A 24,098-nucleotide genomic window follows, 5' to 3' on the forward strand; every position below is an offset into this window, starting at 1 on the left:
AATGATGTGTGAGTGAGTGAGTGAGTGTGAGTGAGTGTGAGTGTGTGTGTGTGTGTGTGTGTGTGTGTGTGTGTAAAAAGTAGCATGGCACTTAGCTTGTAATAAGCCAAGAAAAGCTGGTATTGTTATTTGTAGTGACCTTTGCCTCCCTTTATTTGCCTGCCCCCCACTTCTGAGCATAACTCACAGAAGAGCCACATGAGGACACTGCAAGAAGACATCCATCTGCAAGCCAGGAAGAGAGCCTTCACCAGAAACCAACCCTGCCAGCACCTTGATCTTGGACTTCCAGCCTCCAGAGCTGTGAGAGCATAAATGTCCATGGTTGAAGCCACCCAGTCTATGGCATTTTGTTATGGCAGCCAGAGAAGACTAGTACAGGTAGGTTGGAAACAACAGAGAGTATGTTAACGGCTCTCCTAGCTGAAGTCTTCCACATCTGAGATGAGAGGTTGGCATTTTTTTCCTGAGTGCTTCCAATTCTCCCAAACTTCGAATATGTAGGAACAGGGACCAACTCAAGTCATGCTGGGAGACTCTGGGTGAAAACTGGGAGAACTGGCGAATAAAAGCAGGCAAAATGTCTTCCACTGGCAATTGGTAGAAAAGCAAAGTCAATTTATTGGCTATTCCCAGGGTGGAGCAGGTTTTCTGTGTGTAAATCTGGAGACAAAACCTCTTTGTCAGCAAGTTTAGATGGGGGTCTAAATTTGAGGTTGAACTATTTGTCTGTATTTCTTTTAGTCTATTACACATCGGGGTCCCTAAGTGAATTAAAGTTCAGCTACTTCAGGTAATGAGAGTACCTGTTTTTCTCTTAGCCAGAAAGGTCAGAGAGAAGGAGAGGAGATATGCCGTTTCCCTGATCTCATCTCCTTTGCTATAAAACCATCCTTCTTCCATCTCATTGGTTTGACAAACAGCTGCATTCAATTTAATCCTGAGCTGCTCTTCCACAGGTTCTCCTCGGAAAAAGATCCTCTGGGGAGTCTTCACACATTAAGAGAGTAGCCAACAAGATGGCAGGAGGTGAGTTTTCCCCACTCGTCGGACTTATATCAACCTAGAGGCAAGACCAATAATCAAACAGCAATATCTGTTGAGTGTGTATCATGGTCCAGGCACCGTGCTAAGAATTTTATACACGTCAATCTCTATTGTCTTAGTGAAAGTCCTCCCCAGCCCTGATAGCAAATCTCCCTTCCTGTCTTGTCCCTTCTGTTTCCAGGTAGGTGATTCTCAAATGGCCCTGATATGAGCAAGAGATAGGTGCAATAATATAAATGCCCCTTTCACTTGTGGAGGTAGTGGGAAGGAATACATTCCTGGAATTTGGAATATTGACTCCCTCAGAGCTCCCAAGGGTGTTGTGGCATCACCTAAGTGAAGATGGGACCCCAGAATCATCCACTGGCAACTACAGATTGTTCCTTTCTAATCCTCTGAAGTCAAATGGACCTTTCTCCAACTCGATCAACTTCTATTCATCTTCATTCATTCAACTGTCAACCAATCATTCCAAGGGTGCAATTATTTTTATGGTGTTATTCTTAATGTCAAATGATATCCACCAATTCTTAACTGCGTACTAAATTTTACCGCCTGCTTCTGCAATGGTGTTTCCAGGCACCATGGAACCCAAACTTTAATATCCGCCATGATGTTTTCATTTGGTTCATGGCAGGCCAGCACCATCACTAATTCACTTTTGACAACTGTTATGGGTCAAGTTGATCCACCAGAATGCAAACTAATTGGCAGAAAGAGAGACCACAGTAAACAACACACACTGCAAAATACAGTCAACTCAAGATAGAGTGGTAGAGCAGTCACTGGCTGAAAATATTTGCAGCATGGCACATTAATGCCAGGTTTATATAGAAAAGCCAATGTATACAAAGAAAGTGGCATTAGAAGGGTTAGCTCTCATTGGCACAGAGCATACTACGTTGGGGTCAAAATTTGCAGCAGGCAGCTGTTATTTCAAACACGTCTACAGGGAAAGAGCTAGACTAGAAATGGTTGCTTTCTGACTAACAAGGATACACACAGTATATCTAGTAGAAAGTCAATTAACATAAAGCTGGTGAATTCATTTATGAGAGTGGTGAGTAATTAACATAGGACTTGCGCGTTCATATATAGCTTAAGTAAGCAGATTCAATATTCTATACAATTTATGGCTTCAGTAAACAACTACAGTTTCCTACAACACACACATTTTTCAACACTTTTGGTTATCACCAACTTTCCAGTTAAAACATTACTTTCCCAGGAAGTAAAATTATAAGAATACCATTAAAAAATAGAATGACTGGGCTTCCCTGGTGGCACCGTGGTTGAGAGTCCGCCTGCCGATGCAGGGGACGCGGGTTCATGCCCCGGTCCGGGAAGATCCCACATGCCGCGGAGCGGCTGGACCCGTGAGCCATCGCCGCTGAGCCTGCGCGTCCGGAGCCTGTGCTCCGCAACGGGAGAGGCCACAGCAGTGAGAGGCCCGCGTACCGGAAAATAAAAAAAAATAGAATGACTTAGAAAGCCTATTACTTCTTCTCCTTGTATGCCCACAAACATAAAGAAAGGAAGTGCACCATGATGACAAGAAATAAAGCAGAGAAAGCCGTTTTTTTTGTTTTTTGTTTTTTGGCCGCAAGGCACGTGGGATCTTAGTTCCCCAATGAGGGATCAAACCCGTGCCCCCAACAGTGGAAGCGGAGTCTTAACCACTGGACCACCAGGGAAGTCCCCAGAAAATTTTAAATTTAAACAGGACCTTTGCCTCACCAGGCTAGAACCTAACGGGGCCCTTTGTTCACTGTACTCTGTGGTTAACAAAATGTAAGGTGCTCTAAGCTTCTCTAGTTTACCTCGCTGAGACACAATAGAGCAACCTGCACTTAAATTTTCAAAGGACTTCCCTCAACAAGACATATGCTATCCAGCCTTCCATAAAGGAGAATTGTTACCCATAATTTCTTCTAATTTTACGTAAGGTGGATTCAAAGTTGTAGTGGTTTTTTTGTTTCTTTCTTTCTTTTAAAGCTTATACTGTTACTTCCATGGTTCGATAACACTCAGAAAATGGAATTTTTTATATAGAAAACATACATCATGTACTGTTTTCTGTAATTGATTGTTTTACATAAACACACATCTATTTTAGAAAACTGTTCCAGAGGGAAATAGCGCTATAACAAATTAGCACTGCAGGGAGCAACATTAAACTGTTATCCATATATTACTCTTCTCATAAAAAAAGGGGACCCAGTAAATGCAAAAATAACTTTTTTCTAGAACCTAAGGCCATTTTCTACGTCAGTAGAGACTCACTGAAAATGTTTTTAATAACATTCAGAGTTAGCATCTCTTCAACCACTGCTTATGTCTGCCTGCTCACCTTAGTTTTAATGCTTTGCTCTCCTGTGGTTGGTTGATGCCCTACAGCCGGGGAAAAGCCACCTTTTGTGAGGTGAAATGGCAGGTCTTCTCTTATCTACTCCCTCCTGAGGATACCAGGGTAAAGGGTTGGGTTGAGGGGCCGAGGACCAGAGGGAAACATGGTACCCGTGAGCCTCCACAATCCCAATCACCCAAGATGCTCTAGAAAGATGGTCCCAAGTACCCGCGTGCTGCCAGCCGCGGTGGGTCCTCAAAGTGCAGCAGCAATCGACGAGAGGGGGTAGGGAACTGAACGCACCAAGGTATGGGATCAGAAGGACACAAGCAACTGATGGTTGCAAGGCAAGTTTAATAACAAAGCGTAGCTGTATATATACCCCTAAAGCAGGGAATTTGCTTAGTCACGCCTTATCGGCATCAGCTGGTTGATTGGCTTCTCGGCTTCTCCCTCAAAGGCACCAATTTCCCCTCCAGGGTTGCTTTTCCTAGCTTTAGGGAACAACCAGGGACTCCCAGTAACTGAGCAGGTCCCTGGAGCGATTTGGCCAAAGGCCATCTCCTTTTTTACGTTCATACCATAAAGTCCAGGATGCATACCAAGGAGAGTACAATCGGGCCCTGAGGCTTATGAGGGTCTTAATGGCGCCTTCCTCAGAGGGCAATGCTCGCCACACCTGAGGATGCTGGACCCGGAACAAGACCAGTTGGGCTGCTAAACCAAAGGATGCAAAGAGGTGGTCCAGCAAAAGCCTTAGACTGAGATGTCCCCAGTTGCTATTCTCACACACTCCAGTCTCCTCAGCCAAAACTGCACTTCCAGCTCCTTCATGGGGCGCGCAATTGAGTGTCCAGCCTCCACAAACATGGGGCATGAGGCGTGTGCCACTCTGGGCTGAGGTCATTAAGGCTAGTGTGCCTTCTTCTCCCTTTCCTTCCCCTTCTGCTGGCTTGAGGGAACCCAGCACGGGGACCTTGGGAGCTATGTGTTAGAGCTGGTGAAGCCTCCAAGGAGGAGCCTATGTCTCTTCATTAGTGCCTGGAGAAAAGCCCCTGCTGACCAGGAACACCTGTTTGGGACCACAGTGAGGGAGAAATGAACTCTACTGTGTTGAAGTCATTATACATTTTGGAGTTTGTAATAGCAGTTCACATTATCCTAGTATCTAAGCTGACATGCAAAACCTGCTCCAACATTTTGGCAAAGGATCCTTTCAAGTCCATAACATCTCCCTTATCTTTCAGACAATTCATTGTCTGAGACCATATTTCTACTCAGTGCTCCAACATAATAAGTCCCATTTCATCCTCAGGTTCTTTTTTTTTCCCAGCAATGTTAACTTTTTTCAGCTACGTTACAATTACTGACAAATAACTGTAATAGATTTAAAGTGCGCAGCATAATGACTTGATATACATAGACACTGTGAAAGGGCTCCCACCATGGAGTTAATCAACACACCCATCACCTCACAAATTTATTTTTATTTTTATTTTTTTTGGTGAGAACACTTAAGTTCTACTCTCTTAGCAAATTTCAATTATACAATATAGTATTATCACCTATAGTCACCATGTAATACATTAGATGCTCAGACATTATTCATCTTATAACTCAAAATTTGTACCCTTTCACCACTCTCTCCCTATTTCTCCCACTGCCCAGCCCCCAGCAATGACCATTCTACTCTGTTTCTGTGAGTTTGACTTTTTTTTTTTTAAGAGTCTACATATAAGTGATACCATGCAGTATTTGCCTTTTTCTGGCTTATTTCACTGAACATGATGTCCTCCAGGTTCATCCATGTTGTCGCAAATGGCAGGATTTCATTCTTTTTTTATGGCTGAATAATATTCCATGTTATCTTTATCACATCTTTTTAATCCATTCACCTGTCCATCTTAGACACTAAAGTTGTTTCCATACCTGGAAGGCTATTATGAATAATACTGCAATGAACATGGGAACACAGATATCTCTTCAAGATAATAATTCAGTTTCCTTTGAACATATACCCAGAAGTCAGATTTCTGGGTCATCTGTTAGTTATATTTTTAATTTTCTGAGGAACCTCCATACTGTTTTCCACAGTGGCTTACCAGTTTACATTCACCCCAACAATGTACAAGGGTTTCCTTTTCTCTACATCGTCACTAGTACCTGTTATATCTTGTCATTTTTATAATAGACAACCTAACGGTGTGACGTAATGTTTCACTGTGATTTTGATTTGAATTTCCCTGACGATTAGTGATGTTGAACTCTTTTCATGTACCTGTTGGCCATTTGTATGTCTTCTTTGGGAAAATGTCTACTTAGGTCCTTTGCCCATTTTTAATTGCATTATTTGGTTTTTTGCTATTGAGTTGTATAAATTCCTTGTATATTTTGGATATTAAGCCCTTATCAAATATGTGGTTTGCAATTCTCTCCTATGCCATAGGTTGCCCTTTCCTTCTGTTGATGGTTTCCTTTGCTGTACAGAAGCATTTCGGTTTGATGTAGTCCCATTTGTTTACTTTTGCTTTTGTTCCTTGTGCTTTTGGTGTCATATCCAAAAAAGCACTGCCAAGACCAATGTCAAGGGGCTTGTGTTTTCTTCTGGGAGTTTTATGGTTTGCAGTCTGATGTTCAAGACTTTAATCCACTTTGAGCTGATTTTTGAGTGTGATGTACTATAGAGCCCACCTGGATAGTCCAGCATGATTGCCTCATGTCAAGATCCTTAATTACATGTGTAAATCCCTTTTTTCCAAATAAGGTAACAGGTTCCAGGGATTAGGGTGTGGATCTACATTTTTGGGGAACCACCATTCAACCCACTGAGTCATGCTTATTTAACATAATTTGGTTTTTGTCTAAAAGTAGGTTAAAGCAGAGACTTGGTTTATATGCACTGGCATTGCCCGCAGCACCCAGAATAGGACGCTGCCCAAAAGGCCACTGAACTTTGTTTTTAGTAAACTGATCTGAAAATCTAAGATTGGACCAGAAGGAAAACAAAACCACTTCCCACGACATTACCTAAGACTACCTCCTGCTTCCTCTCCAAAAGTCACTTTCAGAGGAGACTTGAGACTGCTGGAGAATGGAAGGATGTCACTGAAAAGACCTACTATTACATAATGATAATGAACTCTGTGATGAAGAAATACTCTGAATTATGTTTGAAAATAAGAGGAACTACCACAAACTTACAGATGAGTGAATTGAAAATTCAGTATTTAGCGCAATCCCTCCAAGTGGGAAAACCTACCTACCCTCCATCACAGTACAGGTGCCAAGAGAGACCACTCTGAGGAATGTGCCAGTTTTCATGTTTATAGTCAGAGATGCACCAGATGTAAAGTACACAGAGCACATGTCCAGAGAGAGGGAGACAGAGACAGGGCACAAGGGTGCCGGACGCAGTGTCTGGGGCCAAGAGAAGCTGTGATAGTCAGATCGAGTCCCTAAGCTAAAGAGATGTATGATCTTAAAGTACCAATTCCAGAAGCTGAAGCCACACTGGAATGAGCTAAGAAGATAGTGACAAGGCAACCCAGGTAACAAGGAGCTGACTGTCCCCACCGAGCACTGGGAGGGGTGGAGGAGGCCAATCACAGGCCAAATGGGGTAGGTAGGAAGTGAGCTCTGGGGCAGCAAGGCAGCTGGAGGGCAACGGTGTCAGAAGGGACAACACCCTCAGCCTGACATTAGGAAAGAGCTTCCAGACGCAGGCTCCAGCCTTCCTATTCACATCAACAACCCCCATTAACAATAATATCCGAATCCTCAGCTTCCGACCAGCTCGCCTGTCCTCTGAACACGAGCCTTTACTCATGTCCCACCAACCCCGATCCCCGAGGCCACCTTCTCCACGGAGGTCTCCACGAGAGACCCGCCCACACCCATCCTCCCCCAGCTCCAAATTGCTTGGGTGCTGCAGGCTCTGCCCCTCGTCCTCTCTCAACACCAACATCATAGCTGAGGCCAAATCTTGTATTTGGATCCCAGCCCAGCTTCTAACAAGGAGCTTTTTGTGTAGCCGGTGTTCAATAAGCACTTGCTGAATTAAAGGCACGTCCCGAAATTTCAATTGAATCCAGGATTGCTGGTGACTCAGGAGCCAAAGAAAAGTGTAGAAAGTTGGTCTGAGAGAAATTCCAGGCCAACTCATCTCTCAGAACTCAGCCCATTGCCACCTCCTTCTATCTTGATTTAATACCGCTATTACACAGAACTGAACCTGCCCTTCTCTGTACCCCAGAGACCCTGTGACCCTGTGCATGCTTCTATCATGGCAACTATCGCAATGTGTTTTTAATTTGCTGACATAAATCCCACCTCCTTCCCATTCGATTATAAGATCCTTGGGGGCAGGCACCGTTGATTCCTGTCTGCGTCTCTAACATTTAGAGCAACAGCTCAGGGATCAGACTTGGGGATCAGATAGGATGGTATCTGATCCTATTATGAGCTGTGTAACCTTGGAAAGCTTTTGTTACTTCCCCTCTCTAAGCTGACTTGGTTCACGTGAGGATTATTGAGAAATAGTATTCTCCATAATTATTGAGATAATCATAATTACTATTATTAATGCAAGTACTGCATTCAATTCAGTGCCTGGCTCAATCAATCACAGTTAAATAAATGGTTCAAAGTTCATAAAGGCTGATTTTTCACCCTCTTCTTGCCTGTATTACTGCCTCTGCCAGGAAACTGTTCCGAGAAATGATACATTCAGCTACTTATTCTAAAACTCTCTTTTCCTGCTTTCAGATTCCCTACACAGACCTTCCAAGTTCGTCTAGGGCTTCGAGTAAATGGATCTTCGATTACAGAATTTCTCTGGCTTCTCCGTCCCCACCGCACCCTCTCTGACGACACTGGTTTGTCCGTGTCCTCCGTGGCAGAGACTGGATCGCTGCCGCACCCACTGGCACCAGCATGATGCCACTTATCACTTTGCCCCTTGCATCTATGTCACTTACGCCCATGTCTCATCCCTCCTCTGGTCAAAAATAGGAGAATCACAGTCCATTGTAGAGAATATTAAAAGCGCAGAAATCAAACTAGGAAATTTCAATTATCTTGAGAAAGAACAACTGCAGCGTGGACTTTTGAAGGATTACTCAAGCCTCTATAGAAAAAAAAAAAAAAAAAAGAACAACTCACACCCAAAATAGAAAATACATGAAAACCTGTAAGATTCTGTTCTACCCATGTCTATAGTCCAGAGTTATACACACACACAATAAGTTCCATTTTCAAGAAAGAAAAGAAACAGATTTTCCTATCAAGAAAATCAAGCTAATCAATGAAGAAAGTAGTGAATTAATGAGAAGATTCAAAAATAAAATTTTAAATAACCAGGATAACTTCTAAAAAGAGAGAAGTCAAACCACAAAATTAGAAGATGTATAAATTAGCATTTACTAATTCAGCCAAGGAAATAAGGTAAATAATGTTCTAGAAATCTCTAGGTTGTGTATGTGCTAAAGCATCAATGTCATCAGAGTAGACAGGGCAGCCAATAATTCAGACCAAAAAGAATCTGCTTTGCATCCCAAAAGACACAGCAGAGCTAGCCTTGTGTCAGCACTCCCTTCCCCCACCTGATCCCGTGACAAGACACCACTGGTATGTGCTTGCAGACTTCAAGCACCCAGAGAACCTAACCCACTGGATCTCAGAGCTAGCAACGTGGGTTCAGATCTCCGCACTCCCACTGGCCCCTAGCCCCAGCCTGGTCAGCTCCTTGAATGCTACCTAAGCTGACCCTGTGAGTGATACAGCTAATGATTATGGCTAATGGGAGTGTTTATCACTGAATGTGCTGAAAGTCAAGTTCGAATGGGTCTACTCTGGACTGCTAGGAGTGTAGGGTCTAATTCCTGCCTTAAAAGGCCATATGCTGTGGTAATGACAAATGTCAACACACGGCAGGTGGCAAAAGCGGCCGTGTCAGGTTCTGACCCATTTAACATTTTTATTAGGGATCCAAGAGAGTGTAAATGGCATGTCAATGGTATCTGCACACGGCAGCGCACGGACAGCGAGCCCTGAGAAGGTGATGCCGCAGACGGTCCCAGGGGTGCGAACAAAGGAAGAAAACCAAGAGTCAACTGGGCCGAGAGAGAGATGAGTTAATAGGCTTAGGAAGGATGGACAAACCACAGGTAATGAACGGGCTGACCGGCCAGCACTGAGGATGGAAACTCTGGGTGTGAGTCGCGTCCACACAGAGCAGAAGCGGGCTCTGTCAGATCACTGCGTGGGTCCCCAGCTCAAAGCCCCACCGGGCAGGAGAGTGCGCTCTCAGAGTAAAAATAACTGGAATGATGAGTCTTGGTGGGTGGGGGGAGAGCACGAAGACAGGAAACTCTGGAGAAGTGGGGGAGGAAAGGTCAAGGCATTCTGCAAAGGTCAAGAGTACAGAGCACACACTCCCGCTGCTTCCTTTCTTGCTCACATGTGCTGACTTTGCTCCGCGGTCGCAGGGTGAATGAATGAACGTCACACACTCACTCTCAAGTTGGCACAAGCAATGCATATGCTTTGGGGGTCCACAAATGTTAAACCAGCATCTAGGGTTAGGCCAGGTGCTCCTCCACCTGGCTCTCAATTTCTCAGGTATAGGGCCTAACCATGAACGGAACTCCTCTAGATGAAGGAATACATCTCTGGGATTAGCCGGAAGTCTCTTTGCCCTTTATCACCAACAACTAGAGAACACCAGGCTGTCTCCTCTGGAGGTGTGTGAGGACGATGCCAACAGCTATCGCAAACACCCCAGAGAGGGAAACGGGGTGGGATGGGGTGTGGGTCTTCACGGGAGCCACTGGAAGAGCAGCTCCCCTCTAACCTGTTTAATCAGAGGGTCTACAGAGTTCAAGGATAATTTGCTATTAACAGGTTTGAAACTCTCTGTTGTCATTGGCTTCCTGCCTTTATTCATCCTTCTTTGTCTGCAAGCCCTTCCTCAAGCAGTTAACTGCTCATTAGCACCTTCACAGAAAAGGAATGAAACTGAAAAGGGATGGGGGTAAAATGCTGAGTCACAACTTGACCTGAGACAGAGAACTGGTTCAGTTGATATCTTAGGCCCCACCTAAAATAACAATCTTATAGATCTAGAATTTTCCGTAAAATCAAGGTAAGAAATAATGTTTCCTCCTGTTTTCCTTTCATTTTTCTCTTTTTTCTTAAATGTTTGTGTTATGACCCTTGATACTCAGAATCTGGGGATACTATTTGTCTTAATGATAATCTATCCTCCAATTTATAGAAAGGAGTAGGAACAGGATGAATCTTCTCTTACTGAGACTTTGTCTCTGTTTAAAGTAGTTTTCTATTGGAAACCTGTAGTGTTCCAATTCTTTAGGGCAATGGAAGGAGGTGAAGAGACAAGGGGGACACTTTTCTGAGTCACCAGAGAGCCTGGGGAAGTGGTTACTTCTGGAAAGACACCCAGGCCTCCAGTATCTAAGTCATCTTCACTCTGTAAATGAGGTAGTGACAGCAGGAACCCTCTGGAGGAAACAAGAATTTAGCAGACAGGCAAAGACTCCAGTTTTGAATTAAGAAAAAGCCCAGAAGCCTCTCTCAGCCATCAGATGGGCCCAGCCTATGCCAGGAATACCTGAGATGGAGGCTCGTTCAGGAAAATCACAGCTAAAGAAAGCCAGGCTTCTCCAAAGGGAAAACCCAGCCTCAGCAAGCAGCAAATATGGATACTGATGCGAAATGAGTGGGACAGGCTGGATGTGCAGATTTTAGGACCTGGGAACATGAAGATATGTAAGTTTAGCTTTGAAGCACCCCTTGTGGAGATAATAATCCTCCTTGATGAAGCCATATTGGTTTGTTTCCAAACCAACCCCTGACTCCCTGAGATGTCAAAAAGTCATCTCAAAATTAACATGTCCAAAATCAAATTCACATTCACCACCCCCATCTCAACCGAAATCCTATCATTTCAGTTGCTCACTGTGTCTGCCCACACACACACACACACACACACACACACACACACACACACACACACACACACACACACACACACACACCCTACGCCCAGCTCACCAGCACCTCCTGCTGGCTGACCTTCCTAGTTCCCTGACATTCCCAACACTTCCACCACCAACTGGTCTCCTTCCACACTCGCCCCAGTAGAGTCAATTCACTGCAAAGCAGCCAGAATGATCCTTTGAAAACTTAAGTCAGATCATGTTATTTCTCTATCCAAAGACTCTCCAATGGCTTCTCATTTCATTCAGAGTAAAACCCAGAGTCTCTCCCAGGGCCTATAAGGGCCTGGCCCCTCTGCTGCCTCTTCCATCTCCTTGTCCACTGAGCAAACCTTCCCCTTCCCACGGCTCCTGGCTGTTCCTATGCCCCCCAGGCATGCACCCTCCCTCACGCCCTCCAGATCTCTGCTTACATGCTGGCTTATTAGAGAAGCCTTCCTTTAACACCCTACATAAAATAGTCATCACCCACCCACACTCCCCATCCCATTTGCCAGACTTTACTTTTTTTCTCCAAAGCATTTCACCACCCAGTGTATCTGTGTTTCTCATCTGTAGCTCCCACTACAGAACGTAAGCTTCATCAGGACAAGTTCTTTGTTTCACTGCCGTAACCCCTGGACCCAGAACAATGATGGATGCATCACAGAAACCCAACACATCCTTGATGAGTGAATAATACCCCCCATTGCTCTATCTATATAGTCTCCTTGCAATTTCCTTAGTGTGATTTGTTTTTGTCCATTAGAAAGTCCTTCTGAAAAATTTCTACCTTATCCAGGCTGGTCTAATGGAACAAATGATCTGTCTACATTGGGCTTGAGGGCAGAGAAATTATCCCCTGAGAGGCCAAGCCTGGTGATAGCAGGGGCCACACCAGGCTGAGGTCCTAGAAGGAATGAATGGAACGGAGGTGGCGGGGCGGGGAGCAAGTCCAGAGAGAAAAATAGGAGAGGACTCAGAGCAGCTCAGAGCACCAATCTCTCCTCCCTGTGGTTTTCCTCATAAAGTTAAACCCAGGAAGAGTAAGTGACTCGCCCAAGGTCACAGACATATTTACTGGCAGAGCTGGAAATACAAACCAAACCGCTCACTGTGTCCTGGGCTTATTTCCCTCCAAAGGGCATTTGTGAAAGAAAAAAAATTATTTTTAAAAAACTTGTTAAGCTTATTTTATTTCTGGGTGTTAATTGGTGAATCCATTTCAGCCCTAAGCCTTTTATGTTCAACATCTTTTTCATCAACCTGCACAAAGAAAAAGAAGGCAAGCTTCTCTCATTTGCATGTGACATAAACTTGGGGGAAAATAGGTAATATAGTGAATGACAGGACCATGATCAAAAAGATGATGAGTAAAAGCAATGAACCAAAACTGACAAGATAAAAATTAGCAGGAGTCTCAAAATTTAACTACAAAAACATAGGAAGGAAATGTGATGTAGCAGCAATGCTCATGAAAACTACGGGCGTGCTTCAGGCTACTGCAGAGGTTTAACCAGAGAAACCCAATGGAATACACAAGCCTGGGCCCCAACCCCGATTCAGGAGATTCAGATCCAACAGGCCCAGTTATCAGTATGCTTTCTAATGTCACAGGTGATTCAGAAGTACACCCGAATTTGAGGGCCACCAGTTAACAGCAAGATGAGGGTCAGTCACAAACGCAGCAGGGTGCCCAGAAACATCAAGGTCATCTTGGGCTACATTAATATAGATAGAAATATAGACTCTAAAACAAAGGTGATCCTACTTTCTTGTACATAGATAAAACCTTTTTGTTTATTCATTCATTAAATTTTGATGAAGTGCCTTTGAAGAGTCAGGGCACCAGGTTTACAATTAAAAGACCGAGTCCTGTGTTCACAGAGCTTACAATCTAATGGAGAAAGGCCATGCCTGCATAGCTGGTGTCCCAGGCTTCGCCAGCCTGTGGGTGCACGTGAGGACGATGCTACAAATACTACGCAAGGTTCTGATGCTCCTGATCTCCATGTTTGCCTCACAAGAAGTCCAACCTTTCCCTAGGATTCCTCACTCAAGGCATTTCCAACAGTCTCCAGGAGGGTTTATAACTGTCCACAATTCACTCCCCATTTCTTCTCACTTCTTGGCAGGAGAATAGGGACTTAAACTTAGTCCAAGGAGCCAGACTCTACAACCAATGGCTTCAGTACTAATTGCAAAGGAAATTTCCAGCACAGCCAGTCTTTCCTTATGGTGCTGTGCCCCGTCTTTTTTTTTTTTTTTTAACAAATTTATTTATTTATTTATGGCTGCATTGGGTCTTCGTTGCTGCGCATGGGCTTTCCCTAGCTGCGGTGAGCAGGGGCTGCTCTTCATTGTGGTGCACAGGCTTCTCATTGCGATGGCTTCTCTTGTTGTGGAGCACGGGCTCTAGGTGCACAGGCTTCAGTAGTTGTGGCACGTGGTCTCAGTAGTTGTGGCTTGTGGGCTCTAGAGCACAGACTCAGTAGCTGTTGTGCCCTGTCTTTGAAGTGGAGCAGAGCATGCTGCTTCCCTAAGCAGGGAGCCTCCCATCGCAACGCTGCCTGTGCCTCTAAATGTCATCCCTCTCGTAAACCACATCCATGGAACTAGAAACACCAGCTCCGTCGGCCGTACCCTGGGGAGGTCAGGAAGGGCTCCCTACCCAGTACTATCCACCCCTCCAGGCATCTGGCCTGACACTGAGGGTCACTTGCAACTCAACTCTTCTTGTCCTTACAGCGAGTTCCTCCCAAAGGCCCCGTTCTCCTCATCTGAGCCTCCTCAGTCTGTTAGACATGTTTTTATACCCTTGGACCAAGGTGGGAGTCAGAGTCACGTACCCTCTCCCAGGGATGTCCCAGGGCCACATGTAAAGATATGGCTGCAAATAGTCAGCCTTACTTTCCAGAATCAACTCCATCTCCCATCCCCTTCCCATCCAAAGGCCTGTTCAACTGCAGATACTGAAATCAGTTCTGGGGGCCAAATTTTAAAGGGTGGTGAACAAGCTGGAGTTTTTGTGCATATTTTTTTCAAAAGAGAATGGACAAGAAAAAATGATAGGGGCTTCTCTGGTGGCACAGTGGTTAAGAATCCATCCACCTGCAAAGGCAAGGGACACGGGTTCGAGCCCTGGACCCGGAAGATCCCACATGCCGCGGAGTAACTAAGCCCATGCACCACAACTACTGAGCCTGTGCTCTAGAGCCCGCGAGCCACAACTACTGAGCCCACGTGCCACAACTACTGAAGCCTGTGCGCCTAGAGCCCGTGCTCCACAACAAGAGAAGCCACCACAATGAGAAGCCCACGCACCACAACAAAGAGTAGTCCCGACTCTCCGTAACTAGAAGAAGCCCGCACGCAGCAATGAAAACCCAACACAGCCCAAAATAAATAAATTTATTTTTTTAAAAAAAAGATAGAGGGACTTCCCTGGCGGTCCAGTGGTTAGGACTCCATGCTTCCACTGCCGGGGACTGAGTTCAATCCCTGGTGGGGGAACTAAGATCCCGCATGCCTCGTGGCACAGTCAAAAAAAAAAAAAAAATCATTAAAAAAAAAAAAAGAAAGAATTAGATGTGTTAAGCCTGGTTGCTTCTGAATCTGGGTTTCTCTGAATAGCAGGAGAAAGCAAGCTTTCGGTGGATAGGTTTGGGTAAAGGTGTGTAGTCTGAATCAGCTGACTGAAGCACAGGCGGACAGCAGGAAGCAAAACTGAAAGGGATAGTTAGGCCTCAGAAAGCCTAAGAAAGTCTATTTGGGGTTCGAAAGACCATGAGGAACTCATGGAGACTTGTGTGTGGAATCCAGACCTGCTCAGGGCTGGGCTGTGGTCCTCTGTCAGAGGATGGATTTATAAGTGCAGGGCAGAGACTAGAGACAAAGCAATTGGTTAGGACACCATCAAAATGCCCGCAGTACCAGACAGGGAGCATCTGAACTACACAAGGTGTGATGAGAACCCCCCAAAATAGGATGTGATGAAAGAGACATTATGAAAGTAGAATTCAGCCACCGAGTGGATGGCAGAAAGGAACACGAAAGAGGAAGGAGTCAGGACTCTTTCAAGTCCAAGTCTACTGGATCACGTAACTTAAAAATGAGAAAGAGATTTAGGTTGGGGGATGGGAGTGGGGAGGGACTGAGGTCTGTAAGTAAAGAATATTTATTCCATTTTGGACATTTTGAGCTTGAGATCTTGGTTAGGCACCCAGGTGGAAATGTCTAGAAGATCATGAGAAGGTAGAAATGATGCCTACTGGAGTAGGCTAAAGCTGAGGTAAAAAACACTCAATTAAATAAGCAGGAGATCTTTGCAACCCTGGAAAGAACAACTTCAGGAGAGACTGGGGAATGAAAGGTGCATGGCAAGGCTTAGCAATGGAAATAGTCAGTTAGAGGAAGTGGAAAAAAACAAGACAAACAATACAATGGCCTTTTTATGGTTATTAAAATTAATATCAATTTTTGTATTTCAAGGACATTTAAAGAAGAAAATTTTAATTTCCCATACTCCCACCCCAGAGATAAACACTATGAACATCCTGACATTTTTTTCTATGCATATTTTAGGGAGGTTTGTATTTTTTTATTTGGAATCATACCTTAATGCAGGTTTATTCCTGATTGTTTCATTCAAATTCTATCTGGAGTATTTTCCTGTGTAATTAAGTAGTTTTCAAATGCTGTGTTTAATTTTTTGAGTAATTGTCCACCTTTTGCCTAAACCAAAATGTATGTCAACAGCTAGGATAGTCAGGGTTGTTTCAAATCCCTTCCTGTTATACATAAAGATCCATCTTTCTTGATGTTGGAAAGAAAGATAAAGACAGGAACTTTGCTCCAGGGTATAGCAGGTTGTGGGGAAGAGTGATTTTGAAGGATTTTGTTTTTAACGCAAAAGAAAACTGAATTTGTTTGAAGACAAAGCCAAGAGAAATTGAGACAGAACACTGAAAGAGGAAGGCTCTGGAAAAAGTGTGAGTTTAGGCGGAAGGTGATGTTTTTGAGCCCCAGCCTACAGACAACAGCCCCAGGAAGACCGTACTCAATCAGGGTCAACTACTACGCGGCAACGCTTCTGTCCAGCCTGGCTGCCCTCCCATTTGGGAGACCTGATTTCCGGCTCAGGAAACCAGGTGGCACAGGGGGAGTCATCCTCACACAGCTGGCCTCGGGGCTAATGAGAGCACTTCCTCTGAGCCCCTCAGAGAAAAAGGCTACCTAGATTCAGGACTAAATATTGTTCTAATTATTTCGATCGGAGCAAAATAATTATGGGCCACGTTTCTTCCTCGCTTCCTGTAGGATGATCAATCCAGGCTCCAGGGACTCAAAGCTATTTCCCTTTCCCTCATTTTCCATCCCTCCCAGGAGCCCATGTGTCTATTCCTTCCTTGCCTCTCGGCCTTCCTCTGGTCCCCTCCTGGTCCAGTCCCCATCCCAACCCAAAGGAACAATTAAGATCTCCGGATGCCACGGTCCAGGTTCAGCTCCCATGCACTTGAGCAATCTTTCCAGTTTGCTCTTGCGGCCCAGATCCCCCCACAGAGGTTTTGTTTGAGCGGCCTCATATGCTCCCCTGCAAACTCTCGATATCTTTGTTCTTGAAAGCACCCAAATAGTGCATTGCCAGAAGAAAAGGAAAAGACACAAGCCTCCAAAGGGTGAACATCCCTTTGCATTTCTGATCGTCTGAGACTATCATGCCAGGGAGTAAATGAAGCACCATTTATTAGGCTATGTGCATTGGTGCCACGGCCAGTTTCCCTGAGACGATGCTAGGGAAAGAGGAATGGGAAGCAGCAGAGCTATTCGGTGGCCACCAGCGCCCTCTAGTGTTCAATCAGAGGCCCTAACTCCCCCACGACCTGACAAGAGGAATAAAACAATACGTGGATACACAATGGATATTCTCTCACAGTATCTTAATTTTTCATTGCATTACTGTTACCAAGTTAGGTCACACAAAGAAAAGCTGTCTCTGAATAATTAACAAATAATTCAGAATAAACTAAAAAAAAATTTAAGGTACCTTGGGTCATTTAATTCACTAGCCATTAGCTGCAGTTACCATGTTTAAACACTGAGCAGTATCATTCTACATTTGTGAGCTAACCCCAGAAAATGTTTTCACGGTGACATCCAGTACTGTCAAAATTGTAGAAAAACGGATAAACTCATACTTTGCTGGCGTCATTATATATTGGAAAAGCAACATGACAGTATGCTTAAGTATCTTGAAATATACTACCTTTTGATCCTGGTTCCAGGAAATAATGCAACAGAATTTTTTTAATTATATAGACAGGAACGTGGACCACAACTTTATGTGCAACAGCTTTTCACTATTATATTACTCATACAATTAAAATAATGACTTTCAAACCTCTGTATGTGGTTTGATGTGAAATGAAAAGAGCAGATTATAAATTACATTACAGTATAATTACAAACTGTAAAATGTGTATATTGTACAGATATGTACTAATACCTGCTTGGAATATAAAATAATGAGAACAGTTGTGTTAAATGATTGATAGTTTTTTGCTTTTTGTTTTGTTTTTAATTTTTAATTTCATTTTAACTGCTTATTAAAAGATACTTAGCTTAGGATAAAATTTTTAAGTCTACAGGACCCTTCCCCAGCCAAGACTAAGCTGTTAACTCTCAGCTTGTACTTGGGGCGAAATGATCATTTCAAGGCTTTTGCTTCTAAAGGTCAAGGACCCTATTAATTGGAGAGAGAACACAGTAAACACACAGTAAAAGAAAAGAGTATATGTATAGCTGATTCAGTATATGTATAGCTGATTCACTTTGTTGTAAAGCAGAAACTAACACACCATTGTAAAGCAATTATACTCCAATAAAGATGTCTAAAAAAAAAAAGAAAAGAAAAGAATTACTAAAAACAAAACAGCCTGTCAATAAAAATCACATTATATGAATTACATGGCTGTCAGGGATGATTGTAATGCTGGTCATTATTGAATGTCTAAGTGAGTGTAATGTTGATACAAATAAATTGGAATAGAATCTTAAGAAAATTACTAGAACACAAAATTATATATTCATACCTATTCATGACAGTTTAGTCACTGGTATGTACGTACAGATCAGAGACAGATTTGAACTGCTTCCTGTTAATGAAATTGTTCATGTTTACTCTCATTTGACTCTGAAGTTCCTGCAGCTCAGAATTTCTGACAACTAAGCCAAGAGATTAAGCAACACTGCGGTCACGCACGCTTGTGCTCAGTTCTGTTCCCGACTTGGAAGCCCCCATGGTCCCAGCAATTTCTCGAGAGACCCAGAGTATTTTCAAAAGCAGGGAAGTAAAAGCCAAAACAAGGTGAGAGTCTGAAAGGCAGCTTGACAATGGCCTCTGGGAGAGCATCAGTAACATCCAGTTCAGGATTTGGGACAAAGGTAAACATTGCAAGCAGGGTTTTGGTGTCTCCCTGAAGGTTTGATTTAAGCCCCTGGAGTGGTCATAGGACAGACTGGAAATCACAAGTCAGGCTCATGCCCATACAATATAAACTAACGAGATACCATCCAAATAGCTCTTCCCCCACCACCACCACCACACCACCCCACCACCACCACACCCCGCTACCGCACCACCGCCATCCTGGGTGGCATGCATACTTCTGGGAAGGGCCTGTCCCAGTCGGCTCTACCCTACCGCCGCGGCGTCCCCACCTGGCTGAAGCTGACATCTGACGACGTGAAGGAGCAGATCTACAAACTGGCCAAGAAGGGCCTGACTCCCTCGCAAATAGGTGTAATCCTGAGAGACTCGCATGGTGTTGCACAAGTACGTTTTGTGACAGGCAATAAAATCTTGAGAATTCTTAAGTCCAAGGGACTTGCTCCTGATCTTCCTGAGGATTTCTATCATTTAATTAAGAAAGCTGTTGCTGTTCGAAAGCATCTCGAGAGAAACAGAAAGGATAAAGATGCCAAATTCCGTCTGATTCTGATTGAGAGCCATGTTCACCGGTTGGCTCGATATTACAAGACCAAACGAGTCTTCCCCCCCCAGTTGGAAATACGAGTCATCCACAGCCTCTGCCCTGGTTGCATAAATTTGTCTGTTGTACTCAAGCAAAATCATTGTTTAACTAAAAAAAAAACAAAAAAACAAAAAACCATCCAAATAGCTCTAGATTCATGATGTGGGGATAGAGACCCAGCCCCAGGGAATGTTTCAGAAACAGCCACACCATCCAAAGGCAGAACAAATAAATGTAAGGTATGTCCTCAAAGCAGGCCAGACTATGGTTCAGGGACAAATAAATCAATTTGGCAAATAACATTAATGTCCTCATAGATGTCTTCCTGGCTGAAATATGTATGCAAATCAATTTAACAGTAGAAAGATAAGGGGGGAAATGGAGCTTATTCACAATCAAAGTGAATAAAAAGGCTTCACAAAGATGAACACATTATAATTAGAAATAAACCCCTGGGGAAATAGGACTAGTTCAGCATGTAAGAATATGCATTCCACTTGCCAGTGAAAAGATTACAGTCGTGGAAAATGTAATATGTGACTATCCCTGCCCAGTGGGTTGAGTATCTGAGCGGGAGTTCCCTTTAGCTTCATGGTGTAAAATTCCATGAGGGTTATACCCAGGGGAAAATAGGGCTTTCTTGTCTTTTGCTGAAATAAATTCCACTCTGCTACTTCAGAACCAGTGTTCAGAGTTCTAGGCTGCTTCTCTCTCCTTCCAGTTCCAGACTCCTCTCCTCCTTCCTTCTTGTGACATCCAAACCTATAAAAGTAGGGAATCCCAGATGGGAGTGTTTGGGACAGACTCCAATCTTATGCAAGGGCCTGGATCTTTTCAAAGCTATTTTCATTGCCCTTAAATACATCACTGAAAGCTCACTTTAAATGGCTTACCTGGAAAGCTGACAGCAATGGGTGCGGGTGAGGGACTCAGTGCCAAGTGGGTGGCCCCAAGACAGAGGGGAAGTTTAGAAGGGGATCTTTTATGTAGGAAGAGAAAAAGGCCTCAAGGTAGCCAGCAGAAGTAAACTGGGTTAAATTACTAAATGTAGAAGAAACTGAGCAGAACAGCCAGACCATGTAGCAAGAGACAGGAAGTGGGGAAAAGGAAAAGATGAAAAGCAGAACTATGGAATGCTTTGCATCTGTGACTCCAAAAGTCAGAGGAATATCCAACCACGGCTGAACAGCATTTGCTCACTGCTAATGGACCTGGTGCCCATCCCCCTTCTTTTGGCAGTGGCTTTCTGGTCAGAATAAAACACATTCCAAAGAAGAAAACAGTAAGGTAAGTCTAGGTTCTGTGCCGACTACTTGGCTCCATCTTGGATGGAGAGGGAGTTGTTCTGGAGAGGAGTCTGGAAGAGTTTGTGCTTTGGGCAAAGAATGAACAGAAGACTCTGACTTGTGTACTCAAGGGAGAAGTTGGACTTCTGAGGGCCACTGACTTGTTGCTCCTCCCACTGGTCAACCAGGGAATAAGTTGTGTGATTACACATCCATAACCTCTCCTAGTTCTACACATGAGCATCAGCCTGGAAGGCACCATTGTCTGGGAAATGGTGAACCATCATTCTCCCAGGGTCCTGGGTAATTGGTCTGGGTTAGAAGCAATCTATACAGGCTGCTGTTAGATTGTACTCTGTTTGTTAGAAATTAGCTTGGAGCAATCAACAAAGAAATAAACAATCAAAAAATGTTAACAGTGGCTTCAACAAATCCAGGTAAATAATCCAAATTTCAAAGTTTGCTCCACTGTGACAGGAACCCAGGTTCCTTCTATCTTGTTGCTCTACCACGTGGAGCCTTGACCTGGTGGTCCAAGATGACAGCACCTTCCTTCCAGGCAGCAAGATGAACAAAGGTTCTCAATATTTCCACCTGCACCCCCTGGGCTACAATTTAGTCACGTCATACCCAGCTGTGAAGGAAGTTGGGAAATGCGGTGTTTATTCCAGACAGCTATATGCCGAGCTAAAAACTGGGAGTTCTGTTACCACAGAAGATGGGGAGAACAAATATTGGCAGAAAATTAGCAGTCGGTGCCTTCCTCTCCTTGATCTTACCATTATCCAGATGGAATGGGGAAGGGAGAACGGAATAAACATACAGCAGCCCGTGTATTGATTTTAGAAACATGAGTGCCCAGACAGTGAGAGGTTTGGTCCAATGTCTATTTTAATTTTAATGGCTAATGTAGACCAAGAACTGACCTTTAGAAGAAAGGTGTCTCTTGCCTGGTCACTGCCATAGCAGCTGGAGAGGAGTTAGAGGAGCTTAAACAACAAGAGGACAGCAGGAGGGTTCTGGGAACCTAAGAAGATAGGTCTTGGGCTTCCAGGAGAAGAAGAGGAACAGAGATGGAGGAGAAAAGATACCCAGATGTCAAAAGCAACCATCATCTCCATGTATGCACCACACTTCTCCGAGTGTCTTGGGTTGCTGATACCCAGTTAATTTTAAACTTCACTTAAGGCATCCTTACCTCCCAGAGGTCAGGCCTCATCTTTGAGAAACACCAACAAGGATATCACTCTGAAAACAGAAGAGCAAGGCCAGCTTGATGGAGGCTGCTGTGACAGGAGTCTGAGGGAGTGGCCCTGTGGCATCAAACAGCCATGGACCACACACAATCTCTTGTTCCTTTTTCTACCAATAATGTGTTGTCATCTTCCAAGAAGTCTCCTGGATTCACTAACCTACTTTTTCCTATTTATATGAGTAGAATCAATATTTCTGCCCTCTGGCCATCTCTTAGATTCACAGAAAGGGTAAAACAGATAGTACAGAACTTGAAGCACCTTGGAGATAAGATAACTTATTATATAGTTATAATCATATATAATAATCTATAATAATAGGTATAATTATATAATATAAAGATGTATATCTATATTAATTATATCATACACCCCATATTATATAAATATGTGTGTCTATTATTAATCATATCACATAATATATAATATAGTATGTTAATTATATTATACAATCACATAATAATATATATTATAACTACATAATATTATAATCCCATAATTTATTGTGTGATTATATAATAATATAATTACATGATATACTTTATTACTATATAACTATAATATAGTATGTTATATATACTATATTATACATTATAGTATATTATTTCTACTTAAAAATAGGAAAGTTTAGAAAATACGCATTATTATTTATTATGTATATTTATATATAATATAAAATAGTCCCACACAATTTACATGGATTCCACTAACCAGAGGTTTGAGAGAAAACCTGGAAGTGTAAGAGAAAACGGGCGGGCGCCCGGCGCCGACGTCCGCCCGCCCCACCCAGACGCCGGGCGGCGCCTTCTCAGCCGCCATCTTCTCAGCCGCCATCACGGCCCAGACGCTCAGGCTGCGGGCTCTCTTTAGCTCACGCTGGGCCACCCAGGAACTCCCTCACGCACATTCTTTACGAAAGAAGTCCTAAGCCACTGACCTAAGTTGCCCTGCAAACGTTTATGGCCCCGACGGTGAATTCTGTGGAGGAGGCCCGACCCTGGAAGAAGCCACGGGGGCGGGTTCCACTGTGGCGGAAAGGCCTCAGCCCGCCGCCCCAGCGGCCAGTCGCCGCGTCTCCCCAGCGGCCAGTCACCGCGTCTCCCCATCTGGTTCCTCTCACCCGGTCTCTGGGTCCGCGACGGTGCTGAGCGACCCAGTCCCCGCAGCCAGCTCTCATCCCGCCACAGACACGGCCATGGGCCCCCGAAGACCCCATTCCCGCTGCCTGCCCCCTCGCCCCCACCGGCAAAGGCCGCTGCGCCCACCCTGCGCCTGCCGCCGACCCCCTTCCATCACTGCCCCCGAGTTCTCTTACCTGGTCCAGCTGGGCTCGCCTCCGACGCGGAGAAGTTCACCCAACTTGCGTGCAGAGCAGAGAAGCCACACTATCGCGTGACGTTCTTAAAGCGAGACTGCGGCCCGGAGCCGCTCAGCTCATTTTCCCAAGGGCTGAGGGTCCTCGCGCCTCCGCATTTTCGTGCCTCCCTCACCTCGGGACCTCCTCAGGGTAAGAGCCAAAGGCCATTGCACACTGGTCACCGTCCCAGGGACTTGGTGGAAGAGGTCATGCAGAGGACCTGAGTGCCGGCTGACCTGTGAGCCCGAGCGCAACAGGAGGCTTCTCACACCCTCTCCTGTCCGGAACTTCTGACTGAGATTCTGCCGGGGGATGCCGAGATCTACTCGTCTTGCAGCAGCCCAAGGCCAACCCGTGTGTAAGTTCCCTTGCTTATTGAACCCGCCACCTAGCAATCTGCCTCTTTCTTGGTCTCTCCTTGCCCTCCGTATTCAGGTCCGGTTTCAGATTACACCCTGGAAGCTCCTGAGGCTTTGAGCCAACAGGACCACAAGGCCCTGTAGTCATTTCCACCATTTCCACCCCTGCCCTCCTCCACTCTCACATACTCCCCAAACTTGGTCCTAACAGACCCTCCCTCTGATGCCAGAACACCTGAGACCCACACTTCCAGAGAGAGGAAGAATCTGTACACCAGATGCTTTCCGAGAAGGAAGGGGAAACCTGCAGATGCATCTGGAACCATCAAGCCTGACCTCTCCTTCCCTCCCCACATCCTCCTTCCTAGGACCAGCAGCCACTCCTCAAAATCCCCAAGTGCGCCAAACCTTTGGATTACAAA

The 24,098-nt window shown here is 44.5% G+C and overlaps 1 pseudogene; it reads left to right on the forward strand.

Annotated features, from left to right (window-relative positions):
• The first annotated feature begins 315 nt into the window (after window positions 1-315).
• On the forward strand, window positions 316-19,493 carry LOC131747511 (small ribosomal subunit protein uS15-like; annotated as a pseudogene).
• Window positions 19,494-24,098: the final 4,605 nt, after the last annotated feature.

This window comes from Kogia breviceps, chromosome 20 (genome assembly GCF_026419965.1).
Source record: "Kogia breviceps isolate mKogBre1 chromosome 20, mKogBre1 haplotype 1, whole genome shotgun sequence".
NCBI lineage: Eukaryota > Metazoa > Chordata > Mammalia > Artiodactyla > Physeteridae > Kogia > Kogia breviceps.